Source organism: Mustelus asterias, chromosome 25 (assembly GCF_964213995.1).
Source record: "Mustelus asterias chromosome 25, sMusAst1.hap1.1, whole genome shotgun sequence".
In the NCBI taxonomy this organism is placed as follows: domain Eukaryota; kingdom Metazoa; phylum Chordata; class Chondrichthyes; order Carcharhiniformes; family Triakidae; genus Mustelus; species Mustelus asterias.
In genome coordinates, this window is record NC_135825.1 from 23,624,927 (window position 1) to 23,639,224 (window position 14,298).

The window sequence follows — 14,298 nt, forward strand, 5'->3', positions numbered from 1 at the left end:
ACCCTTCCTGTTTCTGAGTTCCACCCACAGCGACTCAGTACATGACCCCTCTAAGTTGTCTACCCTCTGCACCGCGGTAATATGCTCCTTAACTAATATCGCTACTCCCCCACCTTTTTTAGCCCCTCCTCTGTCTCGCCTAAAACACTTATACCCCGGAATATTCAGCTGCCAGTCATGTCCTTCTTTTAACCAAGTTTCCGTCACCGCAACCACATCCAAATTCCGCATAAGCATTAAGGCCCTAAGTTCGTCTGTTTTACCCGTTACACTCCTCGCATTGAAGCAGATGCACTCCAGACCTCCAGGCCCAGTCAGGTCCTCCTCCTCCAGAGTGCTCCTCTTCTTAGCTAGCCTTGCCCTGGCCCCCAGCTCAACCCCAGCCTCAGTATTTACTGACCTCCTGTTTTGTTCCCCACCCCCCTGCCCACACTAGTTTAAATCCTGCCGAAACACTCTAGCAAAACTCCCAGCCAGGATATTTGCTCCCTTCCAGTTAAGGTGTAACCCATCCTTTCTGTACAGTTGCCATCCTGACTTGAAGATTTCCCAGTTATCTATGAATTTAAAACCCTCCCTCTTGCACCAGTCCTTTAGCCACGCGTTCAACTGTAGAATCTCCCTGTTCCGAGTCTCACTTGCACTAGACACCGGGTGCAGTCCAGAGATTGCCACCCTGGAGGCCTTACTTTTTAGCCTAGCACCCAACTCCCTGAATTTCTCTCGTATGACCCCCCTGCTCTTCCTACCTACATCATTTTCACCAATGTGTACAATCACATCCGTTTGACTACCTTCCTTTTTAAATATGCTTCCTACCCTCTCGGAGACATCCAGTACCCCGGCACCAGGGAGGCAGACTACCATCCTGGATTCTCGTTCAGTCCCACAGAAGCGCCTGTCCGTGCCTCTAACCATTGCGTCCCCCACAACAATCGCTCTCCTAAACCCCTTCTTTCCCTTCCGGACCCCTGAGCCTGTCTCCGTGGAAGCGATCTGGTCCTCGTGGCTTACCCCTGGAGGGTCATCCCCCTCCACAGAATCCAAAACAATATACCTATTTTGGAGGGGGACAACCACAGGGGATCCCTCCACAGACTGCTCACTCCCTTCCCTTCTCCCATCTGTTGCCCATCCCTTTCTTTTATGGGAGACTGCCACTGGGGTACTTTCTGGCACATCACCCTTCTGACTATTACCCCTCCTAACCGTGACCCACGTGTCTTCCTTCCGAGCAAGCAGCGCTTCCCGTGTCCCCCTTGCTGGGCTTGTGGTGATATAACCTTAGGGAGATTGCCCTTCCAGAGTGGGAGCCAGAAAGTGGATAGGAGCAGGTGAATCCATCGGGTCAGCATTGGGGGCAACTGTGAAGTTCTCAGGGTGGGGTGGGGGGGGTCCCATGAGAGGCCAGGCTGCATGGGCAGACTGGGGGACTCCGACGAGGGTTAGTTTCTTGCCTTGTGAGGCCAGAAGACCCACTTTCTTGCGGGGAGCGAGTGGAGTTAGCGGGGAGAGGATGACTGTCGGGAGAATGAATCCCTACACTCAGGCAGCAGTGTGAAGCCACAGAGGATGAGCTATATGGAAATTCAAGGCCACTGGTTATGAAGGTGAGACTGTCAGGGATAAATGCCAGGGTAGCTGGCTGTTCCAGATGGATGACTCGTTTAATCTGCAGCCCCTGTAAAATGAGGGAATGAGGGTGCCTTTTAAGGATGAAATTGATGTGGTAATTGCAGTCTTCACATGAATCAGGCGTATCTCGCCCTCCACAAAAGGAATGCAGTTGATAAGTCAATAGTGCTAATTAAGCTGGCAGTGCAAAGCATGTGTGCCACTGATTGGCACCCTGTTTTTAACCCATTGGAAGCTTAGCCCTCCCCAATGACTTACTTAATGTGCAGTGATGAGTGTCTGTCCGCCATCCATGACCTCAAAATGGTCATGCTCGGACCTGACGTCACATATGGTCTTGAGAAGGTGTGGCCATGTGGTGGCCTCTTGCCTGAGCCCATCACTGCTTGGATGGCCCGAAGCCATGCATTCCCCCAGGGCTGGAGCCCCACAGTCTGAGCCACAGAAATGCCCTCCATGCTCTTTGCCCCTGCACAGAAGGGTTTCTTTTATAGGCTGCTGCTGCACATCTTTCACTTCCTTGCCCTCACTTGTCGCCTGGACATGCTTTGTTGCCATCCGATGGTTGCTCTGTGGTCTTATTCCTCAATGTCCAGATCATCTGTCACCATGTGACGCATGTCATGCAGGTGTGTGCCCCCTTCCCAGGGAGCATCCATGATAGTTGCATCTTGCAGCATTCACAGATCCCAGCCATATTTGAGAGCATCGGCTGGAGGTATGGCTCCTCAGGGACAGATGACCCCTCAGGAGTTGGCAGTTGACACCAGTGCAGATGCCTCAAACAACTGCTGAGACTAGTAACAACGAGGCTCATGTGTCAATGTGTGCGCTGGTCAGGGGGAGCCCTTTAATACAGACCCCAGAGGACCCCCTGCATTATTGTTTCGGTCTCCACAACTTTACATTGCAGAGGAGAAAGCAGCTGGACCAGGAGGAAATAGAGGAGTTCCACATCTCCTCGAATGGAGATGGCCAGGGCCCATATGGGGTGATGGGTTCAGGACGCCTTCATAGCTTCTCGGTTTCGGGATGACCAGGACAAGAGTGTGAAGACCTCCCCCATCATGGGGTCTGACATCCATACACAACTGTCATGTCTGCAGGAGGTCATCATGATGGTGGCTACCTTCATGGGCAGGGTGATAATGCAATTTGCCAGATGCCACAAGAGAATGATGCTGACTTGCATTGAGGACAGAGTGATGCTCCTCTCATCCTCAGCAGTATGTCTGAATCCTGCCTGACAGAGAGCTGAGCGCACCCTGCCAATGAATGGGCCTATCACAGGGTTCAGAGACACTGGATGACAAATCTCAGCTAGTACTGAGGTCGGGGGCCCTGATGATTTTCTCCACCTTGTGTCCGAGGCACTTTGTCAGCCCCTGGCATCCTCATCACTAGAGGAGAGTGGCAGACATGAGAGGCTTGAGTATAGATGTGGGGGGTGGCGGTTGTAACCTTCCTTGGATGTGGAAAGCGGAGGCGTTGGTGGGGCGGGAGGATCGGGGGTGGGGGGCATACCAGCAACAGTATGTCTTTACCATGTCATCAGTATGAGTTTATCTAAGAGGAGCGTCCTACTGATCACAGAGATGAAGATTTCCTAGGGCGAGTGAATGAGAGGCCAGTTGGCGTGAGCCAGCAGGACGCATGTGGGAAAATAAAACATTTTATTAGAGGCTCAATATTCAGTGAGATATTCCAGCGACAGCGCCAGCGCAGTTCTCACCGGAACCGATACTCTGATAAATATGAGAAAATTCTGCCCCACTTGTGGAAAAAATGGCCAGGAATTTCTTCAGTGTTAATCCTGCTCAGTGGTGTAATTTTGCCTGAGGTGTGGCGGAAAGCTATTTTGCCTTTGTGAATAGAATTTCCCGTGTATTAATGACCAGGCAGTGCTGGCAGAGTGGGAACAAACCGACTATAGAAATTTGCAGCATTGAAGGAAGCCATTCCAGTTTGTGTTCATACGGAGTTTCTGAAAGAGCTATCCAATTATTCCGATTCCCCGTACCCAATTAAATTTTCATCTTTCAAATATTTATCTTCTTCGCTTTTTGGAAATTATTATGATTGCTTTTAAAATTACTATTCCAGGTGCTAGCAACACTATTCCAATGGATCAATATTCTTGTGACCTTTCCCTTTGTGCTTTTGGTGGTGATATTAAATCTGTGCCTCATTTATTAGTGGGAACCGTCTTCCCTTATTTATCTCATCAAAAACTGGGATTATCGGGAATGGCAAATCCAGTGGAGACAGAGAATCCAACAGGGGTCCCTAAATGGCTTTTACATCAACCAGATTTCCCATTCGGGATGTTCCCCAGCACCCCCCACCAATGATGGGATTCCGGCCATGAAAGATTGGGGATCCCATTACTAGGTATTTACATCTCATTGGTGGGCCTCCCCACTCTGTTATTCCCTCATATTAGGACTTCCTCTGGGGTTTACAACAGGTCTAGACCAACAGTAACCTGGTGAATGGTCCTTGCTGGGAGCGCACTGATAAGTACAGACCCCAGAGGGAGAGGGTCATGCCTGGGCAGTGATTAGGCACTGCCGTATGGGGCTTCCAATGGGGAGGTCCTGGATGGGGGGTGGGAGGCTACCTTGGTGGGAGGGGTTCCATGTCCATGGTGGAGGGGCTTCCCTGGACGGGTTCCATGTCCATGGGGTGGGGGCTGTGTTCATGGAAGGGTGGGGGGAGGGGGAGATTCCTTGCGACTTTTTTTGATCAAGGTCTGCTATCTCCCAGGGTTCAAAGTTGCTAGCCGAGTGGGCACTGAGTTATGGGACCCAATACAACTTTTCTTCCCCCCTTAAGTGTTTGAAAATATGGTGGGAAAACATAGACATAGAAAAAACCCAGCAAGGCAGCTGGTCGGCTGCCCTCTGCCGAGACAACACTTAGAAAATGAAGAAAATTCCACCCATAATTGTGAACAACTCTATATTTGATTCTCACCCCTACAATCATGGCTGAAATTTCTTTTTTGATTTGATTTATTATTGTCACATGAATTGGAATACAGTGAGAAGTATTGCTTCTTGCGCACTATACAGACAAAGCATGCCATTCATAGAGTACATAGGAGAGAAGGAAAGGAAAGGGTGCAGAATGTAACGTTATAGCCATTGCTAGGGTGTAGAAACAGATCAACTTAATATAAGGTAAGTCCATTCAAAAGTCTGATGGCAGCAGGGAAGAAGCTGTTCTTGAGTGGGTTGGTACGTGACCTCAGATTTTTGTATCTTCTTCCCAATGGAACAAGGTGGAAGAGAGTGTGTCCGAGGTACATGGGGTCCTTGATTATGCTGGCTGCTTTTCCGAGGCAGCAAGAAGTGTAGACAGAGTCAATGGATGGGAGGCTGCTTTGCGTGATGGACTGGGCTTCAACATGACTCTTTGTTTTTCAATCTCTCCATTGTCTTGATACCTTTCCTTAAGTAGAGCATCTAAAACTGGACTCAGAATACTAGTCTAAACAATGATCTGTATTAATTTAGTAGTACCTAGTTAAAGTGTGAGGTGCTTCATTTGAGGAGGGCAAACATTGCAAGGGAATACTCAACAAATGGGAAAAAATTGAAAAGCTTTGAACAAGTGATAGATCTTGGAGTGCATGTCCACGGTCCTTGTGAGTGGCAGGGCAGGCGGATAAGGTGGTCGAGAAAGCCAATGGAATACTTTCCTTTATTTGTCCAAGTATTGAATACAAAAGCAGGGATGTAAGGTTGGAACTGTATAAAAAATTGGTTAGGCCCCAGGTGGAGTTTTGTGTCCAGGTCTGGTCACATTACAGGAAGGACGTAATTGCTCTGGAGTGAGTGCAGAGGAGATTTACAGGAATGTTGCCTGGGCTTGAAAACTGCAACCATGAGGGGAGATTGGATAAGCTACGGTTATTTGTCTAAGAACAGAGGAAGCTAAGGGGTGACTTAATTGAGGGGTACAACATTATGAGGGGTCTAAACATGATAGACAAGAAAGACTTGGTTCCCCCTGGTTGAGGTATCAATTACCAGGGGCATAGATTTAAGGTGATTGGTAGAAGGATTAAATGAGACAAGAGGAAAAGCCTTTTCACACAGCGGGTGGTGGGTGGCTGGTATTCATTACGTAAGCTGATGGTTGAGGCTGAAACAGCCAACTTATTTCAATGGTACCCGGATCAGCATAGCTTGATTTCTCGAGGAATTAAGGGCTATGGGGAGAGAGCGGGTAAATGGAGTTGAAATCAACCATGATTGAATGGTGGAGTGGACTCGATGGGCCGAATGGCCTTACTTCCGCTCCTATGTCTTATGGTCTTATCTTGAAGTGCTGGAACCTGCAAGGCTACGGACCAGGTGCTGGAAAACGGGATTAAAACGAGTGGCTAGTTTCTTTTTCCTCTTTTTGGTCGGCGCACACATGACGGACTGAATGGCTTCTTACTGCACTGTAAAGCTTCTATGGTTCCTCTTGCTTTTGTACTCAATTCCCCAGTTATAAAACAGAGGATTTCGTTGCTTTTTTTAAACAGTTCTATCCTCCTCCTTCTTTTAATTATGTGCATCTGAATCACTCAAACTGTCAACTAATCCTTTCAGAAATTTACCTTTGATGTATGTATTTTAACATCTTGTTTTTCTAAAAATGTACTACACTCACATTTTGCCATATTAGATTTAATCTGATACCTATCTGCCAAATCTACTGCCTTGTCTACATACTCCTGAAACCTCAGATATGACAGTATAACATGCTCAGCATTTCTACGTCATCTGCAGATTTTGATACTGTGCTTCTATCCTGAAACCAATGTATCTGTGTTTACTGAGAAGAGAAATACGGCTAACACTGAACGTTCGGGACATCCTGCATTTCTCCCTTTAGTCTTAAAAAAAACCCATCCATTATTTGCTATGATAGATACATTTTTGAACAGTAAAGATTAAGGGTTATGGTGAGCGGGCGGGTAAGTGGAACTGAGTCCACAAAAAGATCAGCCATGATCTTATTGAATGGCAGAGCAGGCTCGAGGGGACAGAAGGCCTACTCCTGCTCCTAGTTCTTGTGTTCCTATGTTTTCAGTCTTTTCAATCAACATTTTATCCTCACTGCCAAATTGGACTAGAAATTTGTTACAGGCACGAGTGCAAAATCATACAATATGGTAGGCAATGTCCACAAACACACACTATGCTGGTAACATTGTACCAGCCATATTTGTAAAAGGTTCCAGTGTAGGCATCCTGAAACAGATGTCATTCAATTTGCATATGCAAATAGAGGACTTTACACCTGCCTTAAACTCCCTTCTCAAAATTTGCCTGCCCTGATTGTCGCTGATGGTGGACTAAGTTCAGGATAAAAGTTTCCACGTGGCCAAACTAGTTGGCCTTAAAGAACTGCTGAAAGCCATCACCAAAAAGTTAAGTTTTCTTAAAAATACTTTGCAAGATATGGAGCGAGGCAAAGAGGGAATGCTCCTCCCGTCTTGATTTGATTTGATTTATTATTGTCACATGTATTAACATACAGTGAAAAGTATTGTTTCTTGCGCACTATACAGACAAAACATACTGTTCATAGAGAAGGAAGAGTGCAGAATGTAGTGTTACAGTCATGGCTAGGGTGTAGAGAAAGATCAGCTTAATGCAAGGTAAGTCCATTCAAAAGTCTGACAGCAGCAGGGAAGAAGCTGTTCTTGAATCGGTTGGTATGTGACCTCAGACTTTTATATCTTTTTCCCAAAGGAAGATGGTCGAAAAGGGAATGTCCGGGGTGCGTGGGGTCCTAAATTATGCTGGCTGCTTTGCTGAGGCAGCGGGAAGTGTAGACAGAGTCGGTGGATGGGAGGCTGGTTTGCATGATGGATTGGGCTATCTTCATCTCTACAGCAATCCCAAATAAATTGTCAGCCTTCACTTCACCTCCTCCCGATTGCCTCATGATCATTTCCCTTCATTCTCCCAGGACATATCTGAGGCCCACTGTCTTTGAGGAACCAGTGAGTTGTCTCTTGACATTCGAATGACATCTGCAGCTCCATGGCAACTATGAGTATCAGTTTTGACCCTTGCCTCCCTTATCTCTCCTGTTATCATCCCCTCCCTCCCAATTGCCCCTCTACCAACCTCCTAGAACATACCCGAGTATCACTGATGGAGAAGTGGTCAACCCAACTTACCAATTAGAACATAAGAACATAAGAAATAGGAGCAGGAGTAGGCCATCTAGCCTCTCGATCCTGCCCCGCCATTCAACAAGATCATGGCTGATCTGAAGTGGACCAGTTCCACTTACCTGCCTGATCCCTATAACCCTTAATTCCCTTACCGATCAGGAATCCATCTATCCGTGATTTAAACATATTCAACGAGGTAGCCTCCACCACTTCAGTGGGCAGAGAATTCCAGAGATTCACCACCCTCTGAGAGAAGAAGTTCCTCCTCAACTCTGTCCTAAACTGACCCCCCTTTATTCACAGTTGGGCAGCAGAATACTGATGAAGTTTGATTGGAGCCTGAGGGTTCTCGCTACCTGCACGCTGTCCCTTTGAGCCTAGAATATATCAAAGCATTTTTTTACTCCAATATCTTTAATCCCATGTGCCTTAATTTGATCAACAAGCATAAATCCATAAATGAAACAACCGCTGTCTTTCCTTCACCAATCCATTCTGGTTTCTTCCACACAGAATCCTATCATTGTCAAAAATGATTTGCCTTTTGCCAATCTATGCTGGCTGTCCTCTATTAGCTCCTGTCTTTCAGACTGTGTATTAACATTAGCCTGTAATAAGGCCTGTGAAGCTGACCCATTGCTGAGTTTTAGCTATGACTCTATAATTATTTAGTTTGTTCCATTTTTGAATAGTCCTGTTATAGTGCCAACTCTCCATTCCGCAGACACAACCTCCAACCTCCAGGGGCAGCACAGTGGCACAGTGGTTAGCACTGCTGTCTCACAGCGCCAGGGACCTGGGTTTGATTCCTGGCTTGGGTCACGGACCGTGTGGAGTTGCACGTTCTCCCTGTGTCTGCGTGGGTTTCCTCCGGGTGCTCCGGTTTCCTCCCACAGTCCAAAGATTTATGGGTTTGGTGGATTGGCCATGCTAAATTGCCCCTTGGTGTCAGGGGGACTAGCTAGGGTAAATGTGTGGGATTATGTGGATAGGACCTGGGTGGGATTGAGGTTGGTGCAGACTTGGTGGGCCAGTGGCCTCCTTCTGCACTGTAGGATTCTATGATTCTATAACAAAGGAAATGTTAAAGGACATAATCAGGTTCTTCAATATTTTCTTCGTTAATAAGGGTACAAATCCTCAGCAATACTTCCTTGTCTAATAATTATTCTTAGTTGTTTCATCTTCTCCTCTTCATTCCCACACCCATGACCGAACGTGAATTCTTCAGCACATTACACAATTAGTTTCCTTCATCCTCCATAAAATCTCTTTCTTCATCTCTAATTGCCCCAACACTTTCTTTAACTACTGATTTCACTTTATATGCTTATAAAATTCTTTGTAGTTTCCTTTTATGTTCCATGCCAGTCCGTTTTTCATACACTGCCTTAACCTCACTAATGATTTTGTTTCTCCTCCACAATCGCTTTACTCTGTTTGAAATGCAAGTTATACTTTAGAATTTGGATGCTGGGCAGAAATCAATTTTTCTACCTTGCTAAGTATCCCGATAAGCCACTCTTTCCTCCCCAAGACGACCTTGCAGAGTAAAATTGGAGGTATTAACATTAGAGAGATTGCAGCGACTTTATTCAGAACCCTGACCCAGGGTGAATTATTTTTTGTTTTGGAAGGGAGGCGTAATAACTATAGGAAAGCTTGACTCCGGTTGTGCCAAGACTCATTCTGTACATCACTGACCAGAACAAAGAGCTAAGTGCCTAAATGACTCCTTGGTGCTGAACATGCTGCATAATTTTGGATTTGCCCACATCTACCCCTCCTATCAGTGGAGTGCAGAACAGTGCCATAAATTCTCAGAAGGCTCAGGAAATTTGGCATGTCCGCTACAACTCTCACCAACTTTTACAGATGCACCATAGAAAGCATCCTTTCCGGATGTATCACAGCTTGGTATGGCTGCTGCTCTGACCAAGACCACAAGTACGTACAAAGGGTCATGTACAAAGCACAGTCTATCATGCAAACCAGCTTCCCATCCACTGACTCTATCTTACCTTGGAAAAGCAACCAGCATAATCAAGGACCCATTCACCCTGGACATATTCTTTTCCACCTTCTTCCTTTGGGAAAAAGATACAAAAGTCTGAGGTCACGTAGCAACCGACTCAAGAACAGCTTCTTCCCTGCTGCCAACAAACTTTTGAATGGACCTACCTCACATTATCATAGAATCATTAACTTGATCTTTCTCTACACCCTAGCTATGACTGTAACATTACATTCTGCACCCTCTCCTTTCCTTCTTTATGTACATTATACTTTGTATAGCATGCAAGAAACAATACTTTTCACTGTATACTAATATATGTGACAATAATAAATGGTGAGAGGCAGAGGAATGGTTGCTATGTCTGTACAATTACTGACACGTTTAAGCTACATATTGCAACAATAAATTTATTTTTCTGCACTGCTTCTGGAATAGAATCACATCCACATGGTTATAATAATTAGGACTTATAATTAAATGTTTAGTGTGAGTAGCTGATTTTCAACAATAGCATTCTGAGCAGATGAAATCCGCAGGTACCTGATGACATCTGTAACCTTGGTTATCATTCTAATTTTGAGGACAGGAATAACAGGATGGCACCTCTGCACACTTTGGTGTCAGGTATGAATGTGAATAGCACATAGATATTAACAGCAATGCCTATGGGTGTGAAATATGCAGCGACTAATTTAGCCAATTCCTCATAGATCTGAGAATGTTCTGGCAGTTTCTTCTCTTTTTGTGGCTTTGTAATGAGGTCCCGAAGAGAAAAGAGATTACTGTGTACTTTAGTTCCTCGAGATATTAATTAATTCTGACAAAAATCCTTTCCCTTCTCTTGATTTTTCGATTAGCAGTAAAGTAATACAAAACACATCTCACTCTCCTAAGGGATGCTTGTATACAGACAGAAGTAATGAGGTACATTATGAATATAAATGTGTGTGTGCACATACATTGACACACAACATACACATTTCTGTGTAGCACACATATACATTGATAATATAAGTATCAAGGTAAACAATATTAGTGCGTCCGTACATACAGATCTGCTTGGGCGCTCTGACAGAGCACCTAGACCTTAATTGTCTGATTATTTTTTTTAGTTACTAAGGGAGAGTTGTGTAGGCAGGTTTGCAAAGTTAGCTTGTATTCACTGGGAACAAAATTGAAAATTGCTCAGAATCATTTAATTTGTGACCCTCAGCAGTCATCAAACAGACGAGAATGTCATCCCGTCTATCCTGGCTGCATTTGAACGTGAGGTAATGAACAATGTTCTCAGGCAACATGTTATTCAATTGCACTCTTCTTCACGGGGCATGTTTTGCCGCATCTTGCTTCCACTAGTCAGATTGGCCCCTGCATTCTTCAGTTCAAAACATCGACTCCCACTACTTTGCTGATAATGATGCAAGTGAGGAAACAAGGCATTTCGAATGTGAGCAAAAGGAATAAGCAACTGTGTATCTCTTTAACCAATCAGACTGAAGGACTGTGACATTTAGAGCACGCCAACTGAGATGGCAGTGTAAATTAGAGTTAGTGAATTGTGTCAAATTCAGTGAAGAAAGGAAAATAAACATTAGCAAAGAAAGAGAAAATGATGAAAAGATTCAGCAGGTCTGGCAGTATCTTTGGAGAGAGAAAGACACAGAATTAACATTTTGGGCGGGATTTTCCAGCCACGCTCAGCCCAAGACCAGAAAATCCCACCCGAGGTCAACGAACTTTGCATGGTCTGTGTCCCGCCCGCTACAATTCCCGTGGGGGGGGGGGGGGTGGCGGCGGGGGGAGGGGGGGGGGTAAAATTCTGCCCTTTTGACTCTCCTTCATATGGACTTGAAAACATGAACTCTTTTTTCCCCCCTTCTGCAGATACTGCCAGAACTGCTGAGTTTTTCCTCCAGCATTTTCTGTTTTTATTTCAGGTTTCCAGCATCCCCAGTATTTTGCTTTTATTTAAGAAAATAAAGCTTTGAATTAGAGAGAGAAATAAAATAAAGTTAACAAATAATTAAAATTGGTATTTTTAAAACTTCCAACAACAATCAATGCCTGAAGGAATGAGTCTCGACACTTGGAATAGTCAATTGGATAAGAGAGAAAAAAAAGAGAATGCAAGCTAAAAATAATTTAAAATCACCTGAAGGATGACAGTTCACAACTGAAGTTGTCAATTTTCAGTGCTGAAAAGGTTGATTGTCAATAATCAAAAATCACATAATTAAAAGGGCACTGCTGCCTCACAGCATCAGGTACTCGGGTTCGATTCCCAGCTTGTCTGTGCGGAGTCTGCATGTTCTCCCCGTGTCTCCATGGGTTTCCTCCAGGTACTCCGGTTTCCTCCCACAGTCCGAAAGACGTGTTGGTTAGATGCGTTGGCCGTGCTAAGTTCTCCCTCAGTGTACCCGAACAGGCACCTGAGTGTGGTGACTCGGGGATTTTCACAGTAATTTCCCTACAGTGTTAATGTAAGCCTACTTGTGACACTGTTACTTAAACTAACTTACTGTGGCAAGTTTAGTTCACATCTACTGCGCAAAAAAATGGCAACCTCACACTGTGTAATGCGTTTCAATGATGATGGACATAACTGATTGATGCAAGTTTACACTAAAACACTATTACACAGATTTCCTCAATCTTCTACTAATTTACTTATGTTAATCTCTACATGAGAAGACCAACAATCTGGATTTACATGCATAATGCACTGGCAAAAATTTAAAACCCATCATTTAGGTGCAGCATGGTCTGGAGTCATCTGATAACTGAACTTTCTAGATCTTGATAGCAATATTCTTCCAAATTTCTGTTTTTTTAAATTAAAAACACTATGGGCAAGATTCTCCAGCCCCCCCAGCCGTGTGTTTCCCAGCGTTGGAAGGTGACATGCTTTTCGCTAGTGGCGGGATTCTCTGGTCTCGCCGCTGTCAATGGGATTTACCACTGATGTCACCCATGCCGCCATGAAACCCATGGATGGGGGAGCGCTGCTGGTGGGACCAGAAAATCCCACTGGCCTGAACTGTCAGAGAATTCCAGCCTATATTCAATCAAAATGCACAAGTACACACAATATTTTTCAGATACTCACCTCGCCACCACCCCCTCCCACCACCCCAAACCCATCCCACATGGACTATTTCCAGATGGATTGGCCTTAATAATTAGTATTGGCCATTCTGCGTAACAATGGAAGAGACTATCAGAGGCAAGAGGTTCTAAGGAAGATGTGACACGGTAAAAGACAGCAGTCCACTCATTAGCCAGATTTTTACCGCCCTGCTCGCCACGGAAATTGGAGCCAGCAAGGGGGCGGAGAATGGGAAGGCCCATTGACCTCAGGTGGGATTTTATGATTTTGGGACGAACAAGGCCATTAGATCCCACCCATTTAGTTCACACTGATATTTTGGGTGGGATTTTCTGGCTGCACTCGCCCCGAATTCCCTTGGCACGCAGGATGGGAAAATTCCACCCCACAAGTGAATGAAACTATATGGTCACACATTTTCATGAGCACAACAAAAAAAAAATCTAGAAATAATACCTTCTCATCGCCAGTCACAACTATAAATATTTTATCTGACGCCAGAACTGGAAGATGCCGCTGGGTGATGCTTCCCTCAATATTAATGTTTCTGAGAAATGTCCCAACATTTCCTGAATAAATAACAGCAACTTGGCCTTTTTCATACTTTAATAATATTGTTGAAGCTAGTTTTACCCATCACTTGCATTTGGAAATAAAGGTTTAGCATTTTATTATTGCTAATGATGAGATTTTTCATTTCTGTCATGGGTGCTTTCAAGTTAATTTTATCGATAGCAATTATAAATTAGGGCAGAAGTCTGTGTTGTGCAAATGAAACTCAAACAGCGAGGGCAACATTAAGGTTGGCGTTCCCCTTTTCCGTTCTAAATTTAAACAAGGTATCTTTCTTTAAATTTATGTGTGTGAGTATCACTTCCTGCCTCAGAACTGAAGAGAAAAGTTAATCCTCAATCAGCTAACATGACAAGATTAACATTTAAACCACTGAGCAAAGGTCTCTGACTATTTCAGTATCTGGAATATAGTGCTCATATACGTTGAGAAATTTAGTTCTATTTTTCATATTTTCAAAACCCCAAGTGGTTTTATAAATGATTGCTGACATAAATTTATATTTCAAAGATGCAGCACAAATGGAACACGCACAGGAGGGGTGAGATATGAAAGACACATTCCACTTAAGGCCTTAATCAGAATTTCCTCAGCACTTTGTTGTTCAGGAGTTATCTGATCGACTTGATTCATGGAGCAATTAATCATGTGTCACTGATGGATTTCACAAATTATCTAGATAACTGTCAATACAAAAGGGCTTACAAAACCTGAAAATGAATGGTGCATTTATTATTTTGCACTTATTTTCCTCTTTTTTCTGCTCCTGCTGGCAGTCTGCTC